The sequence below is a fragment of the Nomascus leucogenys genome, chromosome 16, assembly GCF_006542625.1.
Source record: "Nomascus leucogenys isolate Asia chromosome 16, Asia_NLE_v1, whole genome shotgun sequence".
NCBI classification, from domain to species: Eukaryota; Metazoa; Chordata; class Mammalia; order Primates; family Hylobatidae; genus Nomascus; species Nomascus leucogenys.
Window position 1 is genome coordinate 68,879,795 of NC_044396.1, and position 27,928 is coordinate 68,907,722.

General features: G+C 38.4%; 1 protein-coding gene across 2 annotated transcripts in view; it reads left to right on the forward strand.

Moving 5' to 3' along the window:
• Positions 1 to 27,928, forward strand: part of SLC30A8 (solute carrier family 30 member 8) — a 237,813-nt gene that overhangs the window by 59,161 nt on the left and 150,724 nt on the right. The window lies entirely within an intron of this gene.

Consider the following 27,928-nt stretch of genomic DNA (forward strand, 5'->3'; position numbering starts at 1 on the left):
TAGGGAAAATGAGCAACCGATAAGAGGCTGGTAGTGGCAAAACCCATATTCTTAATCACATGCTGTATTCCCACTACATAGTAAACTATTTGAGCTTCATTGCCAACATTCCAAGATGAGAAAAGAAGGCTACTACTAGAATTGTGGTTAATGAATAAATAACTTAGTATAAATTTTTTTGAGCTTGGATGAACTTTGATCTTAACAATACTAGTAAGAACCCTATTGTATTTGGAGGACTAAAGTTGATTCCAGAAGTATTTCTGTATGACTTAGAAGTATATTTTTAACTTCAAACTTGTAAGTGCTTTTCCTCTTATAGGGAGAGGTATTGTCAATAACTTTAACAGGAGAGAATCCCAAAGAAAAGCTATTTTATTTGAGAATGAATATGTAGCCTCATGTGGAGACCTACTCATGTGTCAGTGCCTTACATTAGATACCTTCAAGTCACTCTCTCTGTACCTGCCTCCAAAGTCCTATTCAGAGCAACCTCATTCTCTCTGAGGGTGGGCTGTAGAAACTATTGGTAACATTGATATGTCAAATGGTCAAGTATCTGCAATCCAGAGTGGACTATCTCTGCCATCTGAGGTTGCAATGAGTTTATAGATGTTCCTGGCCTTGTTTACAGAGGTGGTGGCCATTCTACAATAAAGTACATGAGAACTGTATCTATCTGTTGGGAAGGGTCCTTTTACCTCAAGGCCCCCTTCTGCTTCAGGTCATGCTTTGTGTAGCCCAATGTTGCCTCCAGCCCCAGAGCCTAGTCTGATGATACTCATGAGGTCAAGCATTTGTTTTGTATCTTAGTTTCTATTTCTTCTTAACCCTTATCAGCCCAGTGTTTTTAGGGTAGATGACTGTTACTTTAGGTAGGCCCACATCTGGAGTGTCTACTTATGTGATGTTGGGCAATCTATCTATTTTTCTACAACTCAGTTTCCTCCTCAGTAAACGTGGAATAATACAGGATTACTTGGGAATCAAATGCGATGATGTTTGTAAAGTATCCTGAACAAATAACTCTTCTACCAATGCTGGTTTCCCACCCTGTCCTTCTACCCAAGGACTTAGTAATCAAAATCCCCTGCTTAGAAAGTTGCTGATAAACTCAGTCATACTCAAACTAAACTTTGCTGGACTTAGAAGGCTTAAAGAGTTTCTATTTCCTTGGAGACCTTTGACTGATGTTAAAACAAGAATCCCTAATGGTGGAATTGCAAATACCCTTAAGTCAGTGAAGGGAGATATTTGAAAGAGCATGGGCCTTTTCTGGAACTCCAGAAATCATAACTTGGAGGCCAGAATTTCATATTGAAAAAACTGAGAGGGAAGAAAAAAAGACTATTTTCTGAAAATTCTAAAAGGACCAAATGAACTTGAATTGCCCTTCAAGAACTAGATGAACAAATTGCTCTTTGTTTTTTGTCATTCTTGTGTGATTTCTGTTGCAATTCAGATTAAGATTGGGGATTGGCAATTTTGTGATCTTGTGACAAATCATGGGGACTCAATGAATATTAACAAATCCCCAGTGACCTGAGATTGCAGGACTCCATAGTTACTCTTAAAGGAAACAGTTTGTATCAAAACACTTTCTGATGTGAAGGCAAGCTGGGTTTTGTGAAACTTTGTAAAGGAGAAGCTCATAAATTCAGGCTGTTTATCGGTTTAATTTGCTGGGGAGACAGAAAAGAGTAAACCGATATGATGAAGGCCTTCTTCTCAGCTTTGTGACAGAGAATATACAGTATTTACCTGGGAAAATTGTTGACTGGGTCCACAATTCACATAAAATTATGCAGGTTTTCTGAATATGTCATGGGAACATTTTTTTATCCTCTCTTTGGAAATTGCTCATTTTTAAAACTTCATGATTCATTTCGTAATATTTTTTCGGAGTGAAGCAGGCAAAGCCAATGCACTTGAAGAGGTTGTTTATGAGAAAGGTTTGAACAGCACAGGCTTTGAACCTGTCTGAGGTTGATTCCGTGGAAATGGACTCTGAGATGGAGTTTTGCGTACATGAGTTTTATCAGAGGGTAAGCTTAGGGACAGCACATGTAAAAAAAATTGGAGGAATTAGAATTAGGCAGGGGAAGAAGTTTAATGGGGATAGAATTGGAACAGAGGCCTCAGAAGACCCCATGAGAGCTTTGTTGTACTCTTCCAAACTGAGGCAAGGTGGTTAGGCCCTGGAACCACTTCTTATCAATGGGGCCTGACTTTGGGTGAGGGAGCTCCCTTTGTGGAGGGAAATTCCAGGAAAGGTCAGTTGTGAGTCCTCAGCAGACAAAGCTTCAGCCAGCTCCCACAGTGTCCAGAACAGGAGTCATACCCTCGGGTTAGAATCTGGCAGCTCCGATTTGCATTTCTCTGATGGCCAGTGATGATGAGCATTTCTTCATGTGTTTTCTGGCTGCATAAATGTCTTCTTTTGAGAAGTGTTTGTTCATGTCCTCTGCCCACTTTTTGATGGGGTTGTTTGTTTTTTTCTTGTAAATTTGTTTGAGTTCATTGTAGATTCTGGATATTAGCCCTTTGTCAGATGAGTAGGTTGCAAAAATTTTCTCCCATTCTGTAGGTTGCCTGTTCATTCTGATGATAGTTTCTTTTGCTGTGCAGAAGCTCTTTAGTTTAATGAGATCCCATTTGTCGATTTTGGCTTTTGTTGCCATTGCTTTTGGTGTTTTAGACATGAAGTCCTTGCCCACGCCTATGTCCTGAATGGTATTGCCTAGGTTTTCTTGTAGGATTTTAATGGTTTTAGGTCTAACATATAAGTCTTTAATCCATCTTGAATTAATTTTTGTATAAGGTGTAAGGAAGGGATCCAGTTGCAGCTTTCTACATATGGCTAGCCAGTTTTCCCAGCACCATTTATTAAATAGGGAATCCTTTCCCCATTTCTTGTTTTTGTCAGGTAGACACCATCTCACACCAGTTAGAATGGCCATCATTAAAAAATCAGGAAACAACAGGTGCTGGAGAGGATGTGGAGAAATAGGAACACTTTTACACTGTTGGTGGGACTGTAAACTAGTTCAACCATTGTGGAAGTCAGTGTGGCGATTCCTCAGGGATCTCGAACTAGAAATACCATTTGACCCAGCCATCCCATTACTGGGTATATACCCAAAGGACTATAAATCATGCTGCTATAAAGACACATGCACACGTATGTTTATTGCGGCACTATTCACAATAGCAAAGAGTTGGAACCAACCCAAATGTCCAACAACGATAGACTGGATTAAGAAAATGTGGCACATATACACCATGGAATACTATGCAGCCATAAAAAATGATGAGTTCGTGTCCTTTGTAGGGACATGGATGAAACTGGAAAACATCATTCTCAGTAAACTATCACAAGGACAAAAAACCAAACACCGCATGTTCTCTCTCATAGGTGGGAATTGAACAATGAGAACTCATGGACACAGGAAGGGGAACATCACACTCCGGGGACTGTTGTGGGGTGGGGGGAGGGGGGAGGGACAGCATTAGGAGATACACCTAATGCTAAATGACGAGTTAATGGGTGCAGGAAATCAACATGGCACATGGATACATATGTAACAAACCTGCACATTGTGCACATGTACCCTAAAACCCTAAAGTATAATAAAAAAAAAAAAAAAAAAAAAAAAAGAATCAATGTGTGAAATATGAGGCAGGGGGAATGATAAGAAAAGTGCTCAAAATTAGAAACTGCCTTTATTTTTGTATGAAATTATGACAGAATGATCACCAGGAGTAAACATCTGTTAGTCTAAAAGTAATTCCATAACTGTGAGCACTAGTTTCCATTGTTTTATACATTGATTGAGTTTTTAAAAATGCGTTGAGCTTCAGCTATTGCCAGGCCTTATGCTGAATACTCAGGATATAACATGGAGTAAGATGGGTCCTGTTTCTGGGACCTCACAGTCTCTGTGGGGATTGTTGTGATAATCTCAATAGAGAGTCTGAAAACTTTTTCTTAAAGGGCCAGAGACTAAATATTTTCAGTGTTAAGATGAAACCAAGACTACTTTTGGTACTTATAATGACCATTTAAAATTTAACCATGTTAAAAAATTTTTTTAAAATGCTTAGCTGGTAGTTCATATGAAACAAGAGGTGGGCTGGGTGCAGTGGCTCACGCCTGTAATCCCAACACTTTGGGAGGCCGAGGCGGGCAGATCACCTGAGGTCAGGAGTTCAAGACCAGCCTGGCCAACATGGTGAAACCGCATCTCTACTAAAAATACAAAAAATCAGCTAGGCATGGTGGTGGGCCCCTGTAGTCCCAGGGAGGCTAAGGCAGGAGAATCGCTTGAACCCAGGAGGCAGAGGTTGCAGTGAGCCAACACTGCACCACTGCACTCCAGCCTGGGCAACAGAACAAGACTTCGTCAAAAAAAAAAAAAAAAAAAAGCGGGGGGGTGGCTAGTCAGATTTGGCCCAAGGGCCGCAGTTTTCAACCTGTGGTCTAGGCCAGCACTATCAAACGCAACAGTGCTATGCAACACAGTGTAGCTATCCAACATAGCAGTGCTATCCAACACAGTGGTGCTATCCAAACATGGTGGCGCCAACCCCCTGTGGCTGCTGAGCATTTGAAATGTGGCAAGTCCAATTGAGATGTGCTGAATAAGCATTAAAGACATTATGGATTTTGAAGACTTAGTAAAAAAAAGAAGAATATAAAATATCTCAATGACTTTTCATATTACATGTTGAAATAGTATTTTTGATATATTATGTTAAATATATTATTAAAACGAATTCTTCTTACCTTTTACATTTTTATGTATTTATTTATTTATTTATTTATTTATTTATAAGAGACAAGGTCTCACTACATTGCTCAGGCTGGAATGCAGTGGCTATACACAGGTGCAACCCCACTGCTGTTCAGTATAGGAGTTTTGACCTACTCTGTTTCTGATCTGGGCCAGTTCATCCCTCTTTAGGCAACCTGGTGGTTTTCTGTTCCCAGGGAGGTCACCATATTGATGCCAAACTTAGTGTGGACCCCAATCAGCATAGTGCACTATAGCCCAGAATGCCTGGACTGGAAAGATCCTCCCACTTTAGCCTCCCCAGTAAGTAGCTGTGACTACAGGCAGATGCCACCATGCCCAGCTCTACTAACTTTTCAAATATGGTTACAAGAAACCTCAAAATTATATAAATGGCTCACATTATATTTATATGGGACAAGACAAGTCTAGATAACTTCCCTGTCGGGCAGAAAGCCATCATCCTAAATGAACTCATTAATAAAAAGAAATTCATCTCTTCTGAATCTTCTCCTCCAACCCAGAATCTTCTCAGCAAGGTCTTCTGTGGCCTGGGCATCCAATAAAAGTTAAGTTTCTCTGCCTCATTTAGTCACTCTCATATAATGCTTCATTTTCTTCACAGGTATTCTGAAATCATTGTACTTGCTTCTTTCCTTACTTATTCTCCACCTGCCTGAACTAGAATGTCAATTCCACAAGTGCAGGGCCCTTTCACATCCTCTTCACTGTGGCTCCACATCAATTTGACTTTGGCGTTGGCTTTTGCCTTGCTTCTATTGGGCCAAAAACTATGCCAGACAGAGAGTAAGTGTTTAGTAAATATTTTGATTGGGAGAAAGCACTACAAACATATAAAATACAGAAATGAAATGCTGTTGCAACTGAGATAAAATTTAAGTACAGGGATGAAGAAACCTTGTATTCTAATATTATTTGGCAACTTCAGAAACTGAAGCAAAGTGCTTGAGAGCAGGTTGATATTAGAACACAAGAGAAAACCACTAATCCACCCTCAGCCACTGGCCCCTGTAACTATGACCTTTAATAATAATATTAATAACAGTAGCAATAGCCAACATTAGTACTCTGTTGCATTTACTCTGTGCCTGGTACAGTTCTAGTGCCTCACATATATTAACTAATTTAATCTCTAAATAACCCTATAAATGAGACACTATTTCCCCCCTTTTACAGATTAAATGACTGGGGCACAGAAAGTAAAGTGACTTACCCAAGGTCACACAGTATCAAGCATCAGAGCCAGGATACAAACCCAGGCACTCTAACTCTCTTAACCACCTTACTATACCTTAAACCTCAATGATCTTCCCTGATTTTATTAGCTTTATCTTGTTGTGAACATGCTAGATGAATATTATGTAATGTGAATTAGAAATATAGATCTTTTAAAAATCTGTTTAAAATGTGAATGGCAGTATCATCATAACAATGAAGAAAGCTTCAGAATAAATGGAGAAAGAATCACTATTTTTCATGCTGTCTTAAGCATCTACCCTCATGACAGGAAGAAAACAAGGTAAATGTTTTCTCTTAAGCTCTAAGCATATTTGTACATTTTAATCTCTCTCCTTGTATATTCATCAGAGCAATCTTTTGTTAGCTGTAAACTTGCTATGTAAATATATATATAATATGTGCTGTCTACAGATATTCTCTGCTGAAATGATGACAGTATTTGTTTTCAGTGACTAAACAAGGAACCCAAAGTGGATACTAAACTAGCAGCTGTTAGCGTGCATTTCAACAGGAGAAATGAGAGACTTGAGAGAGATGTATTTATTTGGCACCTCAGCCTGGAGTTGATAGCTGCCTTGTTCTCTGCCCCTGTCTTTTCCTGCTCAGTTTTGTTAACTTGATTTTCCTCTTTCTGCAGTGCCCAGCCTAACTATAGTCTGACATTATATCTGATCCTCAGCAGAAAGAACGTTTGAAACCACCTAACTCAAAAACTCTTTGATTCAATATCAACTTCTATTATCCATTGGTGTCCATTTTTCAAAGGCTATTTACGGAGCATTTTCTGTGCACAAGGCTAAAACAACACCTAGTTTCCACAAACTATTTTCCTGGGAACCTATCCCTTTTTCCCTTCAATATCCCAGCTTTTGGGTTTCTGGATTTCTAGTTTCTTCTGCCTGGTCTAAACAGACAGCCTAGGTGACCTCTCCAGGACTGATTCACCTGGCTGAAAGTAACCTTATGCCTGGTATTATCCCCCTTCTCTCTTACCAATGTTTGCTCTTGTTCCTTCTTATTCAAGCGCATTCCATTGCTGCTTCTCCTTCCCCTTCTCCCAAACCATTAGACACCTGTCACTTGTGACAGAAGTTAACCTACTCAACAAGTACTTCTGCCCATTGTTCTGAATGTTCAATAAATGACCCTGTGGCTCTCCCCAATGTACCAGGTTGTAAAACATCAGTGAAATAAAGCATAATACCAATTAGGATCATTTGAAGAGAAAAACATATGGCTTAGAGTCATCTGCTATATTTACTATTTTCTGCTTACTAAAAGTTTTCTACTTTAGCCCTGTGTCACAGTGAGTCCCAAAAAACACTGATCCTAAGACAGATACCATGAGGAAAAATGCTCCCCTACAGAAAAAAAGGTGGGTGGGAAAGGGTTCTGTGCAGGAAACCCTGTATTCTATGTCCCCTTCTTGTTTCACAAACAGGTTTGACACAAAGCCCTCCATTGCCCTCTTTTTTTGGGGGGAGGGGGTGCATAATAGCATCTGATTTATTACTGTAATGTTTCCCATTGGACCCACTTTAGGAAATGCAGCTTTAAGAAGACAAAGATGAACCAGATATTTTTTTCCACCTTCAAAGGACCTTTATCTTGGAATGGACCATGGAGAAAAATGAACAGCAGAAAATAAGAGTAAACAAAGCACAGGTGTATGTGTTTGTGTGTGTCTGAGCAGAGGGAAAAAATAAGTATGAGCTGTTTGCTAAGTTTCATTGTAAGGTGACTGGCATCATATTTTCCTTGGAATAATGATATATGGTTTTTTGTCCTAAATCTCTATGTGGTGTAGAACATATAAAGTCAGATAGCAGGGAACTTTTAAGAAGTTTTACGGTTGATAGAAAGATCCTTAATCCTCTTGTTTGTGCCACGCAGTTTCCTATAAGCTCCACTCACCAACATCTGGTCCTTTTAACAGCCTCTAAAAAGAATTTCCACCTTCATCCCAAATTCTGGTTCCAGCTCTCGGTATAACTATATATATATTTGTAATATATATAGATATATAGTTGTTATGTTACCAAATGCCAGGGGTTCAGTCTAGGTCCCTTTGCTTGCTGCACACAAAGCCAATCACTGAGACAACAGATATTAGCAGAGAAGAAGGTTTTATTCATGTGACATCAGCCAGAGAGACAGAAGACAAACCTCAAATCCATCCCTCTCCCACAGACTAAAGTTAGGGGTTTATATAGCAGGGAATTGAGGAAGGGTAAGGAAAGGGAGTTGGACAACAGGCAGTAGGTGCATCTCACTTCCCAGGGGCAGTGACCTATCAATAGAAAGCCTCAGCGCTCTGATATTTGCCAGAAGGCCTGATGATCAGTTCCCTGAGAAAGGAACTCAGATAAGACATCAGTAAGTTAAAATTGGATCCGTTTCAGTAACACTACATATTTGTTTTGCAACCTATCCTCTCACAGACACTTGATTTACTTAAAGTCCAAAAGGGACCTAAAAAGACCATCCTATATTTTTCAGATCTAAATATGCTCAGCATATTTGCATGACTAGCATCATGTTTAAACAGCTAACTCATGGCAGTTGAAGGAATAGAGTCAAGGTATAGGGACTCACCATCATAGACTCTTCAGCCATTCTCTTTCCTTGGCAAACCCATTGAGGATTTCCTCAAAGCTGATAGGCTCATTCTTTGTAAAGACTTCATTTGTTACACCCTTGTTACTCTCAGCCACATTCTGGAAACTAAGACTGGCTAGCAGCCAAAGGCTAGTATGATAACACTTGAAAAAGAAACCCCACTGAGTTATTAATGGGAATATTTATTTGTGAGTCGGGATCTGACCACCTTTTCAGAATCAATACTGATCCCCTCATCTTCAGCATTCATGTACCCCTATATTAGGTTGGTGCAAAAGTAATTGCGGTTTTGCCATTAAACGCAGTGGCAAAAACTGTAAATACTATTGCACCAACCAAATAAAACAGCAATGCCAAGTTCACTAAGAGCTAAGTGAAAACATATTGATAGTCTGTTTCACACTTTTTTCAAAAATATTCTAAGTTAAAGATTCTGTATTAAGGGTGAAGGATTTCATTAATTTAATGGCTAACAATTTATCCTTAAATGTGCTATCATTGAAAAAAATGACTGATAATGATTAATACATTCTCACATGACCTACAAAGAGGCTTTGTTTTTAAACATCTCTATGTAAAACTAAAATCTTTAAGAAAAAAATGAAGATAAATAGGAAAGCAAAGTAAAAAAAGAGGGATTAAAATGGACTTGAAAGAAAACACTCTTCATTCCCTCACCTCTGTCCCTCCTAGATAATTCTTAGGCCCCTTTAGACTCCCATAAGAAGGATTTCCATCTTCATCCCAGAGCTTGACACCACCAAGTCCAGGTATATATATGGTTGTCATTTTTAAGCTGTAAGGTGCTAATATACCTGACACATTGTGGACAAGAGAATTTACTGAGGAAAAAAAGTGAATGAATATTAATATTTTATTTTCTTTTTTACTTCCACATTTTCTTCTTTTATCTACCCTAGAGCAAGGCTAGGTGCTGCTCAAAAGGGGTGCCTAGATGATTTGATAACATTTCCCACTGAATGCTTTTGTTGCTCAGTCCTTGTATTCCCAGTCTTTTGTTATTAAATACTTGTTACCTTCTCAACTCTTTCAAATGTGGGAATGAGAAAGAATCATGCAGTAGAGACAGAAAACAGAGGATGGTGAGCTGTATACAGAAAGCAAAATTCACAAAAAGATAAATGCTAAAGTGGCAAAGAAACATTCTTATGCTTTTCCTTGTGCCTCATTGTCCATGCCTCTACTCCCTCTTGTCTTCCAAATTTCTTGACATTTCTATCCTTGAGCTGAAGGAATACAAATCCATTTTGCTAACATTCTTCACACAATTGAATTCTCAAAGCTATACCTCTCCTGACACAGGTAGCAATGAATCTCCAAGAAAGTATAAGAAATATTAATAGTTGCAGAGAAAGCCAGAGGAAATGCCAGGGTCTGCTTGCTCTTTCATCAAAAGTAGCCCCATTAGAATGAGGCAGTCATGTCAATAGTGAATTATTAGATCTTTTTCTTAGAGCTGTCAGATAATACACTGCTGTCATGATCACTATAATTAAAACACTGTTTACTGAGTTTCTCTGAAGTGCAAAAGCATTATGATTGGCTCCAGAGTATTATAAGGTTATAAGAAATATATGCTGACTGCCTTCAAAGGCCTACAATCTATTTGAGGATCCACCGTGTGTGTGTGACAGTGTGTGTGTGTATACATATGCACAACACACACACACACTTATATACAGTCATCCTTCTGTATCCTTGGGGATTGGCTCCAGGAGCTCCAGAGGACACCCCTGATATAAAATGGCATAGTATTTGCATATAACCTACACACATCTTACTATACTCTTTAAATCATCTCTAGATTATACACAATACCTAATACAATGTAAACGCTATGTAAATAGTTGTCATACTGTATTGTATGGGTAATAATGACATGACAAAAGTCTGTATGTGTTCAGCAGGGACACATTTTTTTTTAATATTTTCAATCCACAACTGGTTGACTTCACTGGGAAGTCTGGAATTAGAAAATTAAATTAGGAAGATTAACTGCTAAAATATTGTAATTAGCTATCATTAAAATAGCATAACATTGACAGAAAACATTGAACAAAAGAAAATGTACACATTAAAAATAAGAAGTAAAAGAACTTCTAGGAAAGGAACTCTGTATTGTTTGCCTATCTTTAATTTTGTATATACTCTTCAAATTTTAAAAAAAGTTAAAACTCCAGACAGCATATGCTAAATACAAAATGAGTTTTATGTGAGCAACTAATTTGTTGCTCAGTTTTTGAATGAGCAACTAATACAAAAGTTCAGAGGAGAAAGCAATCTGGAATTATTCTGGGTTCTTTTCAAAGTAAGCTAAGTACACAAAATTTCTATCCTCAAGGAGCTCGAAATCAGTATGAATTATGTTACAAAGAGTAAAACTTACCCACTGTGAAACAAGTGCATGGAACAAGAAAATCTTCTGAATTAATAAAATTCACATTATACACGGTCTTTTGAAATAACTGTCTTAACATTTTCATAAACTGGAAGCTTCAAAAATATTTCTCACGTAGTAGTCCTGCTTATGTTTTATTAATTAAAAGTTATTTGCCATTAGACGATTATTAATATGTAACAAAATGCCATTAAACTTTAAGAAGTTTTGGAGGATTATTTTCTTTTTCCCAAAGAGGTCCAACATCACCCCTGGCTTCTTTTTGCACAATAAAATTGAATGCTATATTTTTGGCAGTGCCCAAGGATAGTGCAAAATTACAGAGGGTCCACCACAAACTCTAAATTAACAAGTCTAGAGCCTTGAGGCTGGCAAAAGTGACTTCTGCTGTCAGCTCTCTCTAGGCTTCTCTCTGTCTCAGGTGCAGGAGTTGGTATAGAACAGGGTAGAAGTGTTTAATTTGGAAACTATCTACTCCATTGCAAGTTTACGTTAGGAGTTTCACAAACGAGCTATTTAGCATTTCAAGGAACTTCGCAATAAGAGGGCAGACTAAAATGATAAGTTTCATTCAGGCAAAGAGGACACAACCTGAAAAACGAAACATTGGTCAAGACTCCTGATTACAAGTGACATAAACCCAGTTAAAACCACTTGGTCAAAAAGAGAGTTGGTTCACATACTGCAAAGTCCAGGGGAGGATCTGGTTTCAAGGGCTTCTCCATGTAATCAAAAATCTGCATCCCCTTCCCCCACTGCCCCTCTCTTTCTTGCTCCTGTTCTTATGGCTATTTCTCCCTATGAGTTACCCTCGTTCTCTCGGGCTGTAGCCTGAGGATGAAGCAGATAAGAGTTTGGCATGGTAGAATAGAATTTGAAGAAACTGTGGCACACCCAGATATAAGACTGATATGGTTTAGATCTGTGGCTCTGCACAAATCTCATGTCAAATTGTAATCTCCAGTGCTGGAGGTGGGGCCTGGTAGGAGGTGATTGGATCATGGGGGCAGTTTCTAATGGTTTAGCACCATCCCCCTGGTGTTGTTCTTGTGACAGAGTTCTCACAAGAGCTAGTTGTTTAAAAGTGTACAGCACTTCCCCCATCTCTGTTTTGCTCTTGCTCTGCCATATAAGATATGCCTGTTTCCCTTCCACTTTCCACCATGATTGGAAGCTTCCCAGGGCCTCCCCAGAAGCAGAAGCCACTATGCTTCCTTTACAACCCACAGAAATGTGAGCCAATGAACCCTCTTTTCTTTGTAAATTACCCAGTCTCAGGCATTTCATTATAGCAGTGTGAGAACAAACTAATACAGTGACATCAGTTACTAATTACATCTGTGAATGTAGAACTCAGGAGAAAAAGATGAACTAATAATTTTCATAAAGCACCATGTAATAATAACAATGCTTTTCAACCGTTGCCTAAATTCTACGCACTTTACTAAACAGTAAAACTCGCTGAACTTGCAACATCCTGTGAGGTAATCTCAGAGGTTTAAATGAACTGCTTAAATTCTCACAACTACTAGGCCGTGGAGCTGCCAGATTTTTTTTTTTTTTTTTTTTTTTTTTTTTTTTTTTTTTAAATTTTTTTTTATTATACTTTAGGGTTTTAGGGTACATGTGCACAATGTGCAGGTTTGTTACATATGTATCCATGTGCCATGTTGATTTCCTGCACCCATTAACTCGTCATTTAGCATTAGGTGTATCTCCTAATGCTGTCCCTCCCCCCTCCCCCCACCCCACAACAGTCCCCGGAGTGTGATGTTCCCCTTCCTGTGTCCATGAGTTCTCATTGTTCAATTCCCACCTATGAGAGAGAACATGCGGTGTTTGGTTTTTTGTCCTTGTGATAGTTTACTGAGAATGATGTTTTCCAGTTTCATCCATGTCCCTACAAAGGACACGAACTCATCATTTTTTATGGCTGCATAGTATTCCATGGTGTATATGTGCCACATTTTCTTAATCCAGTCTATCGTTGATTCTACATTGCCTAATTAAGCGCCATTCCTCAATGCTCCCTCTATTGTTTCATTTGTCCTATTACAAGAGGGCAACAGATTTCAGTTTCATAACTCCCAGTTCCTTAAACACACATTTGTCTTAAGCAATGATTGCATCATTTGTTGTTTAATGTTCCTTTCTCCTTCCTTGAGGGCAAGAAATGGACCTATTTTGGTCGCAGTAGTAATCCCAGCACCTAGCTCAGGGACTGGAACATGGAGGCTGTGCTGTATTGAAAAGAATGTTTGAAAACATGCTAAAGTATATGAAATGGGCTCTTGGGATGGTGTGTTGGAAGAATGTTCTAGACAGAGAAAACAGTGCAAGCAAAGGCATTGATGAGCAGTGATACAGGAAAATCAAGATATTTTTTAAGAACTGCAAATAGTTGGTATGGCTGGAATGTTGAGGGCATGGCAGGGGAGAGTGTAGCAAGTGAGGCCCTGGATCGCAATAGGTCCAGCACACATCTTCAAAGAACATGTGGGACAACAACACTTTCAGATTTTATTCTGAAGGCTAAGAGCTTAAGTACTTAGAGGAGCCGGGCAGGTGAGAAAAGGCACAGCTGGGCACAAGATAGAACGCAATTGCCTGTCCGCCTCAGTGCAGGGCTCAGTCATGGGAGGAGAGGACTCTGTTGAAAGGGAGAGGATTTGCAGCCAGTTGTTGCAACTTATCTTCCAACAGATGAGAAAATAAATGTCTCTTCAATACATGGAGCTTGTGTACAATTAGCCCTACATTTGGCTACAAAGAAAATTTCTTTAAATAATTTTTAAATAAATGGAAATCTTATAGGCCCATACTCCAATGAAAAGCCAATAAAATGATAAATAATAGAAAGACAAATATAAACTAAATTAACAAACTATCGTTTTATTCATGAAATTGGCAAACATTAAAATTATGGTAATGTTAAATATCGTCAAGGGTAGGAGGAAAAGATTACATCTTACTGTGTTGGTGAAAATGTGAATTATTACAAACTGTCTGGAGAGTAATCTGGTACTAATTATTAAAGTTAAACATATACATAGTTCTTGACCTAGCAGTCTCATTCAGGAGAATCTAGCTCTTACAAATAAAAATCCAAATAATTGAGTATATATGCAGAAGAATATTTAGTGCACCATTGCTGTGAAAAAAAGAACAGGAAAATAGCGAATGGGGAATAGTTGAATAAATTCTGGCACATCTATAAAATTGGATATCACACAGCTGTTTTATAAAGAATGAACAGTACCTTTATTTTTTGACTTGGAGAGATATTGGTATTGTATTGTAAGAAAAGCAAGACACTGATAAGATGTAAAATTATCTCATTCTGGAATATCAAACAATGTTATGACCCTTTTCTCTTTATAAATATCTGTAGATGTTTTTATATGACTATAAAAACCTAAAGAAAAGAGTGGAATAATAAGCGATAGACTTAATAGACCCTTGAATCTGGACTGCAGTGGTATTTGTGAGAATGGAAAAGAAGATGGAGAAAAGGGAGAGAAGTAAAATTTTAGAAAGACTAGAAAGAGGGTCAATGAGAAAAAGTAGAATGTATGATGGTGTCATTCCTGGGTGGTGAGATTGTAGTTGCCTGTTTTTTATGGTCCAAGAGCTAATAATGATTGTCATGTTTTTAAACAGTTACCTTTTAAATGGTTATATAGGTACCTAGTGTAATAGCCTTGATTTTTTTCCTCTTGGTCCTCAAAGCCTACAATTGTTACCAGGTAGAGCTTTTCAAAAAGGTTTGCTGCCTTCTGATCTGTTAAAACTTTGAGGATTCCTACTTGTACTTTGAAAACAATATGAAGTAAATAGATTACATGACTTTTCTCTATTATTTAGTGACTTTGTTTGAGGTCACCTCAATTTCTTTTTAATATTTTTGTTCTTTTCTTCTAAATGCATCTTGTTTTCTTAAAATATCCTTCTAGAGGATCTGCTGTAGTATCCTCCAACCAGCCACAGTGTCCTCTACAAAAACAAAAACTGCAAGATTTTATTGAAAGAGATGAAAGAATACCCAAATATGTAGAGGAAAACTATGCTCATGGATTAGAGGATCCTATAACGTAAAGATGTCTTTTCTTAGCACATTCGTCTACATTTTCAAGGCAATGTCAGCAAAAACCCAAGCAGGTTTTAAAAATTGCTGTTTTTTGTGTGTGAAAATTTACAAGCTGATTCCAAAATCTGCATGGATTATGCAAAAGGTCAAGAAAATCCAAGGGAATCTCAAAGAAGAACAAAGCTGCAGGGTTTACACAACGATATATCAAGACATGTATTATACAACAATAATAATTAAAACAGTGTGGTATTGGTCCAAAGACACACAAGTTAATCAACAGAACAGAATAGGAGAGCCAAGAAATAAACCCACACAGATGTAGACACTCAATTTATGACAGAAGCGCTGCTGCAGAGTAATGGGGAAAGATGACCTTTTTAAAGAATGATATTGGGTCAATTGGATAGTCATATGGGAGAAAAAAATGAATCTTGATACTAGATAAATTGTTGTACAAATGTAAAAGTTTAAAAAGTTAAGTTCCTATAAGAAAATAGATTTATGATCTTGAGATGGGTAAAATTTTTTAAACAGGTCAAAAAACACTAACCATCAGGGGAAGACTGATGATTGAACTGTATTTACATTAGGATCTTCCATTTTTCATGTTAGGTACATGATGATGAATTAGGGATAATACACGCTGGATTCAAATGGCAGAACAGGCAAAAAAGAGGTCTGGTATGAATGACCTTTAGTGTCCCTCTTATAAACCAGAGATCACTACTGGATTTAATGATACATTAGAAGGAGACAATCTCATACGGTAATATTGAAAACAGAACATTATCACCCTAACTAACTTGAAAGAGTCTCAAAGTGCTTCCATGTGACTCTAAGTTTTTTCTTTTGATAGAAACTACCAGTCTCATTCCACTGACGGCATATTTTAAAATATTTGCTTTTTATTTTCTGGCTACTTGGCATAAGGTAAAAGCACAACCATGATTAAACTTGGAATTACCTAATAATGCAACCTTACTCATGGTTGGATGTCCAGTATCAATGTTTTGAAAATAATCAGTTGCTTTGCTGTTGGATAGATATTGTTTATCTGATAAAACTACCTAGCTGTTTTGAAGGAATTACTTTTATGTAATGTTATTTCCTCCCACAGCCTGCAAAACACAATATGTGTTTTCTAAATGGTAAACGATTTTAGGAAATATTGTCTTTAGGTATTTTTTTCATTGTGGTGAATGAAGAAATTAATTTTCCTTTTGGAGTTTTGGCTAATTCTTTGAGCTATTACAAATCAAGAGCCTTCTGGCTTTGAATATGCTTTGAAAAGAGGTCCTATTGCAAATTCTATTTCTTCCACAAAGCCTTCCCTGGTCTCTTTCCACTCATTTTGGGCATAATCTCTTCCTCCTCTAATTCGTTGCATTTAATCTGCATCTTCCTTATGGCAACTACATTTGCCACCATGTGATATAATCTTTATTGTGCTTGTATTACCCTTCTGCTAGACTGTAACTGCCCTGAGGGCAGGTCCATGGGCATATGGTTCAATTTTATGAACCCTAGCATACACATAAGCATATACCAATAACACTGAACACTTCACTCAGAGGCCAGTGAACACATGAGACTCCTTTTGCCTGTAATGGTTTGTTTTGGTGATAAACAAAGGTGGAGAGCAAGACTCCATAAGTCTTTATGTTCTTTTTCTCCCCTGTCAGTGTCTGCCCATCATTATTTGTTTTTTAAAATATTTTCCGACTTTTATTTTAAGCTCCAGGGTACTTGTGCAAGATTTTCAGGTTTGTTACATAAGTAAGTGTGTGCCATGGTGGTTTGCTGAACAAATCAACCCATCACCTAGGTATGAAGCCCAGTATCCATTAGCTGTTCTTCCTGATGCTCTCTCTTTCCCCACCCCTTACATGCCCCAGTGTGTAGCATTATTAAACTCAGTCATAGGAGGATAAGATTTGTATTTTTCTATTGAAGCCCAAAGAAATGAAGTATTCATTCTGACACTTAGCTTAAGCAGGAAAACAACTTGTCAGAAATCTAAAAAGATTATCTTGGCACATGTGAAATTTGGAGAGTTTAAAAAATAAATTTGGGGCGGATTAGCTACAGAACTGTAGCCTTTACTAATGTGTGCTCCATGAACCACTAGCTCCATAAGTTGTTGATAGGTTTGGTTGAAAATGGGAAAGGGGTCTTAAGACTAAAAATCTGAGAAATGCTGGATTAAATAAAATCAGTTTTTTTCAATGCAAGACTTCTCAGAACTTTCATGCATTTTGAGCCTTCTGAAAAAGAGTAGTCAGCATTTCTAGATTTATTTTTTAAATTACAAAAGTAGATTTCCCAATGAAATTCTTGAATGATTAACGTTCTCTGGGATACATACTGGAAAGATTATGTCCCTTGCACAATTAAGCATGTAATAAAATATATTTTGAGTGAATGAATGATTGAACTCCTAGTGAGTTAGGGACAATGACAGCGCTATTCTCCCTCCAGACAGCCAAAGGAAATGAGCAACTGAAGCCAAAATCCTTACTTCCAGTTCCATTCATATTCTCTTTTTCCATGCTTTTCTTTGATCCAGGGCTGATTGATCCTTTATCTCTAGGGCAGAAAATCTGATTGCCTTTTCACAGGAACCACAGCTCTTGAAATCTTACCTAAGCTTCCTAATAGAGCTTTAATAGCAATCAGTACCTGCCTGAACTTCTGGTGGCCTTGCAGCTAATCATATTTCAGGGAAAGATGCTACTATGCTGAATACCTGATGGATGCTCTTCTTGGGAGAAGAAAATGGCATTTAATGGTCTCAGGATTAAGGTTACAGAGATAGCACCAGGCTATCTGCAGCCTCAAGGCTTTTAAAGCATCCCCTGGGCATGAGCCAATGCGAATATTTCCTTTCCTTCTCAGGGTGATGGTGCATTTGTTCGTAGCATGGAGCTGCACTTTAGGAGTTATGAAGGCGAGGCAGAAGGGAGATGCAGGGGGGAGAAAAGGAGAGAGAACTGCCTGTCCCTTCACAGCAAAGAACAAAGTGTTCCTTTAGTGAATCTTGTTGATTGCAATCCCCTGGCTGACTTTGGTGTGCTTCAGTTATAATTAACTTCCATATATTTTATGGGATTAGTGACATGTCAGCATTTTTGAAACGTAGTTCTAATCATTGCATGTAATAACAATATTTGTCTTCAATACGGGCACATTTTAGGGTGATAGATAAAGACAAGTCAAGAGCACTCACACAATTTCATGAAACTTCCATTTGTTTTTTCTTTTAAGAAAGCATAGGGCAGAATATATATATATATTATTTTGCTCAGCAGAAACGGCAAAGAGAAATGCTTAATGGAAAGCAAGTATGCCCGGAAGAAATTCTTGTGTAAGAGTTTTTAGATCAATGCTCAAACTAATCTCACGCTCCCAGGAACTGACCTCCCTTTCTCTGTACGTGATGCCCTCTCCCATAGGGCAGAAGCAGGTTTATTAGGCTCCTTTTATTTTGCAGTGATTCACTGCGGTAGAAGGAGAAAAGCTCTTAGATGAAGTGTCCAAAGTTTGGTGCTCATACTTCCTAAATGTACACTGTTAGACAAGCCACTTTATCTCTCTGATTCCTGGTTCCCTTATCTGCAGAATAGGGGAGGAATGGTTAAAACACATACATGTATTTTGCACTCTTGCTATCTGCCAGGCCCTATGCTATGCAATCTGGATACTTTATCTTGTTTAATCCTTACAAAATAAATGCAGTGACAGAGATATTCCTATTTTAAAACAAGAAACCTGGGATCTATAGAGATTAGGTGAGTAATCTGAGGTCACATAGCTGGTGGGGTAGCAGAGCTTTGATGTATGTCTAGGTGTGACTGATTTCACTGTCCGGGCGCCACTAGATTACCCTAACACTCTGATTGTGAGGAATAAAAGAGATGTCTGAAAGCCTGTTGTAATTTGTAAATGCCCATATAAATGTGAGGAATTATCACTGAGTAGCACTCATAGTGGTTACTGAGAGCTAGGTCTTGCAGGAAGTATACTGAGAATGAAAATATGGTGTATTTTTCTGGCTGGGCCATCATCCAAACTGAAAGGGCATGTGTTTGGCGACAGGGATAGAAGGTTGAATACAGGGAGAAAAAGGAGGGGGTCATCTTGGCCTCAAGGCTGCATCTACCTCTCAACACCATTTCCTGTCACCCACGCAAGTGCTCATGAGGCTACATTAGCCTGTTTGTCAGGTTCTTCCAAGTCAAACTCTTCTTGCCCCAGATCCTTGCATTTGGTATTCTCTCTGCCTAGAAAATTCTTCCTATAGCTATTTTCTTCCCACAGCTGTTTTCTTCCCATTCTTCGGGTCTCAATTCAAATGTCAGTGTGTCAGGAAAACCCAGGCCTCCCAATTATTTTGCTTTTTTTTTTGTGTGTGTGTATTTACTTGTTAATTGTTTGGCTTTTCTGAATGAAGACTCTAGTTCACTGTGCTGTATTGTTGACTCCCACAGTGCTAAGCTCTTACTAGGTGCCCAGTAAATTGGTGTTAAATGAAGAAATGAATGTCAGTGCTTTAGAGGAGACCAGAGAAACCTAGGCAGGACCCTGAGTTGGATGCTAACCTATACTCTAGTCTCACTATGATTCTTAAGGGTCATTTCTAGTTTAAGAACAAGATAATAAAATTCTCATTTCTTCATTTCTGAATAGGTTTTTCCTTTTGTTTTTATATTCACCTGCCACCCTGCTGTCTGTCACTTTTGGAGAAAGTTTAAGTTTTGGGAAAAAGGAGGGTCTTGAGTTACACAGGACTTGGGTTAAATCCTAATTCTGTCATTTACAGTGTGACCTTGGGTGTGTCATTCAAGCTCTCTAAGCCTAAGCTGCTTCATGTACAAAATATTTCATAGGATTATCCTGAGCTTAATTAAGATATTTACAAAGAATTTAAAACAGTGTCTGGCAGACTATGTTTCTCCCCTCTTTCCCAAGGACTCTAACTTTCTTGGAAATACATTTTGGTTTTGAAGGCTGCCATGTGTTTGTCGACTACCATTTGATTTGTTGATGCTGGAGGGAAAAAAGTGGAGAAAGAGAGGAAGAAAGCTGTTTTAAATGACATTGTGATTTCCTTGGAGGCAAAGATTTTTGTCTGATCTCATATCACAATCACTTATACTTGCTAGGCTGTTAATAGGCACAAAAAATAAAACTCAGATGGAAATGTTAATAGTGGTATTTTTAAAATGCAGCATAAAAGTTCAGGTTCTTTACATAGTGAACCACTCAGGCCACTTTCCTGAAATATGAATACAACAAACATTTCTTGAAATGGTTAAAAACAAAAAGGGTAAGAAGTACAAACATGGCACTGTTGCCCCTGGTTTCTGGGGTCAGTCTCTAGACCTCAGAGGGTTGCTGGATAGTGTCTGAAAATTTTGGAATTAGAAACATGAGCTAGCCTTAATGTTTTCTGACATGTATAAATCTCTGCATCTTCTCACCACAGGTTTTTTTTTTTTATTGTAAGGAGTACTAAATTAGGAAGACTAGGTCAAAGGGGAATGTTATTTTGGCGAAGTAGAAATATAATCCTTGTAAAATCTTAAGTTTCTGAGCCTCTGAATCTTTTCCCCTGAGCTGATATAAGCAGGTAGAAGGATTACATATGATATACATATGACAAATATATATGTAGTCATATATATTGAAAGAAATATATATATGTCTATAAATAATAAAGCAAATATCATTAACAGATAAAGGTTATCAAACAATTGACACCTTTGTCTAAGGTAACAGTAAAGGACAGTGTTAAGGACAAATTGAGGTGGCCTCAATTTACCAGAAAGAAATCAGGATGGGTTTTCATTTGCCCTAGTGACATATTACTTCTTAATGAGCAAATAATGTCAACAATATTTTATTTTATCCATATAACCGACTGGAAAAGAAATAAGTATTAATGAAAAAAATGCATTCATTTAAAGAGATACCACTAACAAGGCTAAGTAAAGGTAAAACTTCTATTTCCAACATTTTCTAAACAGAAATAGTATCTTTTGCCTCTGTGCTGAACTATCCATTTTTCTAAGATGAGCTACTTTGACCCTGCCAGGATTACTCAATAATTCCTCCATCCATTCACAGGTAGTATCAGTCGATGAGTTCATTATCTTAATTATTGTCAACTTTTGTATTGGCCAAAAGGTGGACTAACTACCCACTTTTAATGCTCAGGTCCTTGCAATTGTCATAAGAAATTCAGCATTGCATTCTGGTAACCTATTCACCTTCAGTTGTGGGGGTTTAGTGCTTCTAGTGCATAGATTATTTGTTTTGTTTTAAGAGAATTTCAATGAGATTGGAAATTTAGTTTCAGAGCCAGACCTTCAAGGTTAAAACATCAAAACAAATCTCCAAAAAAGAAAGACAACCACAGAAACTATTTGAATAATTTTGACTTGCTTTGAAAACTAAAATTAAGGCTTTTAAATTCATCAGCCCATCATCATAACCCTCGCATTGCTGAGGTGCTTTGGAAGTGGATCAGTAGTTGTGCCTTTCTGTGGCTCACTGTCATGGCTAATGAAGCTATGTCTGTCTCTCACACAAACAGCTAATGTAATGGAAAGATAATTACAAACAAGTAAATTATAGGAATTGAACAGAAAACTGATGTTGAGACAGTTTTTCTCCTGTACAGAGTTTTTGTGTTTGTTTGGAGTCATCTAACACTGCAAACAAATTCAAAATCATCAAGTCCAATGTCAGAGTATTTGACATTGAAGATAAATTCACTCTTTGAGCAGTCACTTGGAAACCAATTATTAGACAAGACAACGAAGATGATTTTCCAAACACAATGGCAATATTTAAAGTACAGAAGTTCCTAATGGTGCAATGTTTGTTTGTTTTTTTAAAACTAAGAACCTGTGCCTAATTTTTAAGTTTGATGAAAATGTAGTATTTAATAAGGGCAGATCTTAGAGATTTTCAGAGCATAGGAAATTCCCTGCAGATTACAGTTCTAAGAATAGCCTAGAAACAGCAGTAGAGCAAATGAAGAAGTGACCCTCAATCGTTCATGGGTATATAAGGGGACATGTAGCTGTATATCAATAAATTGCTGATGGCTTTATAAGTTGTCAGATGTTAGGCAAATCAGAACCATACATTGCTATTATGGTGGGCATTTCTTGCTTTTGTTAAAAAAAAAAAGGCACCCAAAACAACTTTTACTAGGAAAAGATGCTCTGCATGTAAAAATATATGCAGTGTTTTCTGCTCTCTTAACTAATTTTTAGTTGTTCACCAGGCATGTTACCTACTTCTCAGTTATGGTTCCCGTGATCCAGTTAATGTTGCCTCCCATCTTTCTCTTGGTGTAAATTTCACAATATTTCCAATGTTCTTACCAGTTCTTTTTTTGAGTGAATCTAAGGCATGCTCAATGTCTGAACTTGATGTCTTTGGTCTGTCATCTTCTTTGTCACGCTGGAAGGAATAAACTTCTGCCTGGGTGCAGTGGTTAAATATGACAGCTTTTGAAGAAAAATCTTGAAGCCATGTCAGAATTATCTCCATTTTTCTAAATTTAACTTTACTTGAGTGTAGACTTAGTCAAGGTAAGTCTAGGTTTTGCTGAGTTATTTAGATAGTCTGGAATGTAAATCTTTGAAAAGTTACAAGGACTTGAATAGCAAACACTAATATAATATACTCGAATGATGTTAACCAATAAAATACTACCATTATTAAAAGCTTGAGTTCTCTCTCCTAGTCACACTTCACCTTTATTCAGGGGTATGTTCAAGAAGTGTGGGAAAATATCACAGACGTGTGCTTTCTCAGCTGAGAACACGTCTTGGAAATCTCAAGAGAAACAGTCTATTTAAGATTCCACAAAGAACTAGGTATCATAGATGTTTTTCTTTCTAAGCTTACTAACAACAACAACAAAAAATCCTGATCTTCTTGGAATTTTTGTGATAAAGATTTTGAGGCCATAACTGACCCCACTGACCCAAATGTTTCATAAGAGAAAGCTGAACTAGATAGTTTTTCCCAAGTACCAGATCAGTTTGACTTCATAAAGCCTCTTATCAAGAATATTAGGCCACATTTATAAATGCTTACTGTGTATTTGATACTATATTAATAAATGTATGCACATTTTGGTCATTTAATCTTCCCCGAATCCCTACAAGATAGATGTTGCCATTAGGCCATTTTGCTGGTAAGAAAACTGTTGTTTAGAGAGAAACAGTAGTCACTCAGGGCTGTTCAATTCCAAAGCTTATATGCTATACTATAGGGCTTTCTAGAATTTTGAGAAATGCATTTAGAAATTCAGAGAAATGCCGTTCTAAAGTCTTGAATTCTTCTTCTTCTTTCTTCTTCTTTTTTTTTTTTTTTTTTTTTTTTAACGGATTTTCACTCTTGTTGCCCAGGCTGTAGTGCAATGGCGCGATCTCGGCTCACTGCAACCTCTGCCTCCCGGGTTCAAGCGATTCTCCTGCCTCAGCCTCCCGAGTAGCTGGGGTTACAGGCATGCACCACCACACCCAGCTCATTTGTTTTGTATTTTTAGTAGAGATGAGGTTTCACCATGTTGGTCAGGCTGGTCTCAAACCCCTGACTTTAGGTGAGCTGCCCACCTCGGCCTCCCAAAGTGCTGAGATTACAGGCGTGAGCCACCGCACCCAGCCAAAATCTTCTTAATAATGCCCCCAGAAGTAAGTCACACATTCCTGCACATGCTTGATGCCAATGCTAAGCCTCTAGGCTGCTGATACCCCAAGGACTCTCATTGTTGGGGAGTGGTCTGCTCTTCAAGGCGATGGTCAAATGCTGGCAGAAATCCCTTCATCCCCTTCATTTCTGGCTGGTAAGATATTTCCTTTCCACTTTCACTCCTCATACATACTCTATTATTTCTAAACTTGATTATTTAAGGATTCCCCAAATTTATCTTGCAGTTGTATGCTCCCAAGCCTTTGATTATAGCACCTTACGCCTCAGCCCATCTCTGAGGAAAACATTCCTATGCATGCTTTGTGATCTAGCTGAAAATCTCTTTTGCTGCCATGCTTTTTTTTTTTTTTTCCAGCTTCTCAGGCACAGTAAACTTCTCTATCTACTACTGAACCTTCATAATGCTTTACACACCCCCTTCTCAGTACTTGTCAAAGTTTAGCATGATATTTGCTTATCATCTGTTTTCTTAGCTAGATCATGAGTTCTCTGAAAACAAGAATCATGTTCTGTAATCAGTTCACCATACTAGGCACACAGCAGGCAGTTAATAACTTTTTGCCAAATGAATAAAAAGGTGTACAAAAGATGTAAAAAAATACTTTAAAGAGACTGTGAAATTGTAGTTGTTTCATTTTTCAGCTTCTAAAAGCTAGTTGGCTTATTTGACCTTATGCTATTCCTCACATTTACTAAACACTCAACATATTTTGGGCATGTGCCTGTCATAAAGCAGCTTCATCAAAGTTTTTAAAATTCTGAAACTCTTTAGAAAGACTTGTTAACCTTTGGCTGAGTGCAGTGGCTCACGCCTATAATCTCAGCACTTTGGGAGGCCCAGGTGGGCAGATCACCTAAAGTCAGGGGTTTGAGACCAGCCTGGCCAACATGGCTGAACCCCGTCTCTACTAAACATACAAAAATTAGCCAGATGTGGTGGTGGGTGCCTGTAATCTCACCTACTGGGGAGGCTGAGGCAAGAGAATAGCTTGAACCCTGGAGGCGGAGGTTGCAATGAGCTGAGATCACGCCATTGCACTCCAGCCTGGGCGACAACAGCGACACTCTGTCTTAAAAAAAGAAGAAAGACTTGTCAACTGTCTAGGTATTTCTGGCAGTCTTGCTTGTGTGGAATGTTCCTGCTATAGCTAATGTCAGAGGAAGCTCTGCAGTCCTGGGCAGCATTGGCAGCCACGTGAAGGAAGGGAGTGGAGTTCTCTGCAGATATATTAAAATTAAAGGTAATTTGGTCCAGACTCTCTGGAAAACAGTTTGGTGGTACTTAGCATGACCATGGGACACAGAGTTCCACTCCTAGGTATACATCCAAAAGTATCAAAAGCAGGTATTCGAATAAATACATACACAAGCATGTTCATAACAGCACAATTCAAAATAGCCAAAAGGTGGAAAGAACCCAAATGTCAATCAGTGGATGAATGAGTAAACAAATTGTGATATATCTATGCAATGGAATATTTATTAGCCATAACAAGGAATTGAGTGCTGGCATATGCCACAACATGGATGAACCTCAGTATGCTGTGTGGAATTATACTGTATGATTCCATTTTTAAGACACATCCACAATAGGTAACTTCCTAAAAACAGAAAGCAGATTGGTGGTTGCCAGAGAGTAAGGATAGCAGGAAATGGGGAGCACTGATTAATATGTGTGCGGTTTCCTTTAGGGGTGATGAAATGTTTTGGAAATAGATAGAGGGAGTGATTACGCAGCATCATGAATGTACTAAATGTCCCTGAATTGTTCGCTTTGAAATGATTAGTTTTATGTTTTGTGAATTTCACCTCAATTAAAAGAAATAAAGTAGAGTGAAGGTTGAAGGAATAAAAAGTGGAAGAGGAGGTCAGAGTGATACTATGGGAAAATGATTCTATCAGCTGGTCCTGGCTTTGAAGATGTAGGGAGGTCAGAACCAAGCAATGAGGGCAGCCTTGAGAATTGGGAAAAGGCAAGCAACAAAACCTTCCCTGAAGTCTTCAGAAAACAACATGGTCCTGCAATCACCTTGATTCTGGCCTAGTGAGAGCATGTATCACTGAACTGTAAGGTAATACATTTGTATTTTTCTAAGCTAAAAAAGGCAACAAAATATCATGCATTGGCCTCATTGCTGAGAAGAACTTCAGAGGTCAGCCCAATTCTGATGAAACAGGGCTGTGGAAGATTATATTACTTTCCAAGGTCACATAACTAGTTGTCCTATATACTCAGAAACAGTGTTTCCTCCTAGAAATAAAGAGATAGGAGGAGAATAAACAATGAGTGAGGTTATTGTCCTAATTTTATGAGAGTGGGAGCAGATTCAGTGAGATTAAATAACATGACTAATATGTAACATCTAGCACTGTGGGGTTTATTTTTTAAAGTTTTTCTTTTAAATCAAAGTAATGCATGTACATGAACAGTAATAAAACAATCCACATCATAACCATTATAAGGTCTTATGATGGAAATCATCAGTTTCCAATACTCCCACATCCAGTCCTGCTTCATTGCACTTACCATTTCCTCTTTTAACTTTCCGTTGTAATTTAAATTTTACTACATAATGCTACTATGTGTTAATACTTAACAAATACTTATATAGTAGTTATTAAGTCGTTTCCAAAGACAGTTTATTGAATCTTCATAACAACCCTATAAGATAGGTACTAGTATTCACCCTACTTTATGGTTGGGGAAACTGAAGCATGGAGTGGTGAGACTTACCCAACATAGCACAGCTAGAAGGTGCTAGAGCTAGGGTTTGGACCCAGGCGTTCTAACTTCAGATTCCAAGCTCTTGACTACTACACCATGCTGTTTACAGACATCAGCTTTGTTTTACCAGAGAGTAACTGAGTGTATTAGCCCATTGTCACATTGCTATAAAGAACTGCCTGAGACTGGGTAATTTATAAAGAAAAGAGGTTTAATTGACTCACAGTTCTGCATGACTGAGGAGTCCTCAGGAAACTCACAATCATGGCAGAAGGGGAAGCAGGCACACCTTACATGGTGGCAGGTGAGAGACAGAGAAAGAAACAGACAGAAAGAGAGTAGGAGGAACTGTCAAACACTTATAAAACCATCAGATCTCATGAGAACTCACTCACTAACATGAGAACAGCATGGGGGAAACCACCCACATGATCAAGTCACCTCCCACCATGTCCCTCTCTTGACACGTGGGGATTACAGTTCAAGATGAGATTTGGGTGTGGACATAGAGCCAAACGATATCATTCCACCCCTGGCCCCTCCCAAATCTCATGTCTATTTCACATTTCAAAACACAATCATACTTTCCCAATAGTCCCCCAAAGTCTTAACTCATTTCAGCATTAACCCAAAAGTTCAAGTCCAAAGTCTCATCCGAAACAAGGCAAGTTTCTTCTACCTAGGAGCCTGCAAAATCAAAAGCAAGTTAGTTACTTCCAAGACACAGTAAGGGTACAGGTATTGTATAAATGCTCCCATTCCAAATAGGAGAAATTGGTCAAAACAAAGGGGCTATAGGCCCCATGCAAGTCTGAAACCCAGCAGGGCTGTCATTAAATCTTAAAGTTCCAAAATGATCTCCTTTGATTCTATGTATCACATCCAGGGCATGCTGATGCAAGGTGTGGGCTCCTACAGCCTTGGGCAGCTCCTTCACAGTCTGGCATTGAGTGCCTGAAGCTTTCCCAGGTGCAGGGTGCAAGCTGTCAGTGGATCTACCATTCTGGGGTGTGGAGGACAGTGGCCCTCTTCTCACAGTTCCCCTAAGCAGTGCCCCAGTGAGGACTCTGTGTGGGGGCTCACACCACACATTTCCCTTTCACACTGCCCTAGCAGAGGTTCTCCATGAGGGTTCCAACCCTGCAGCAGACTTCTGCCTGGACATCCAGGTGTTTCCATAAATCCTCTGAAATCTAGGCAGAGGTTTCCAAACCTCAGTTCTTGAATTCTGTGTACTGGAAAGCCCAGCACCACATGGAAGCTGCCAAGGCTTGGAGCTTGCACCCCTA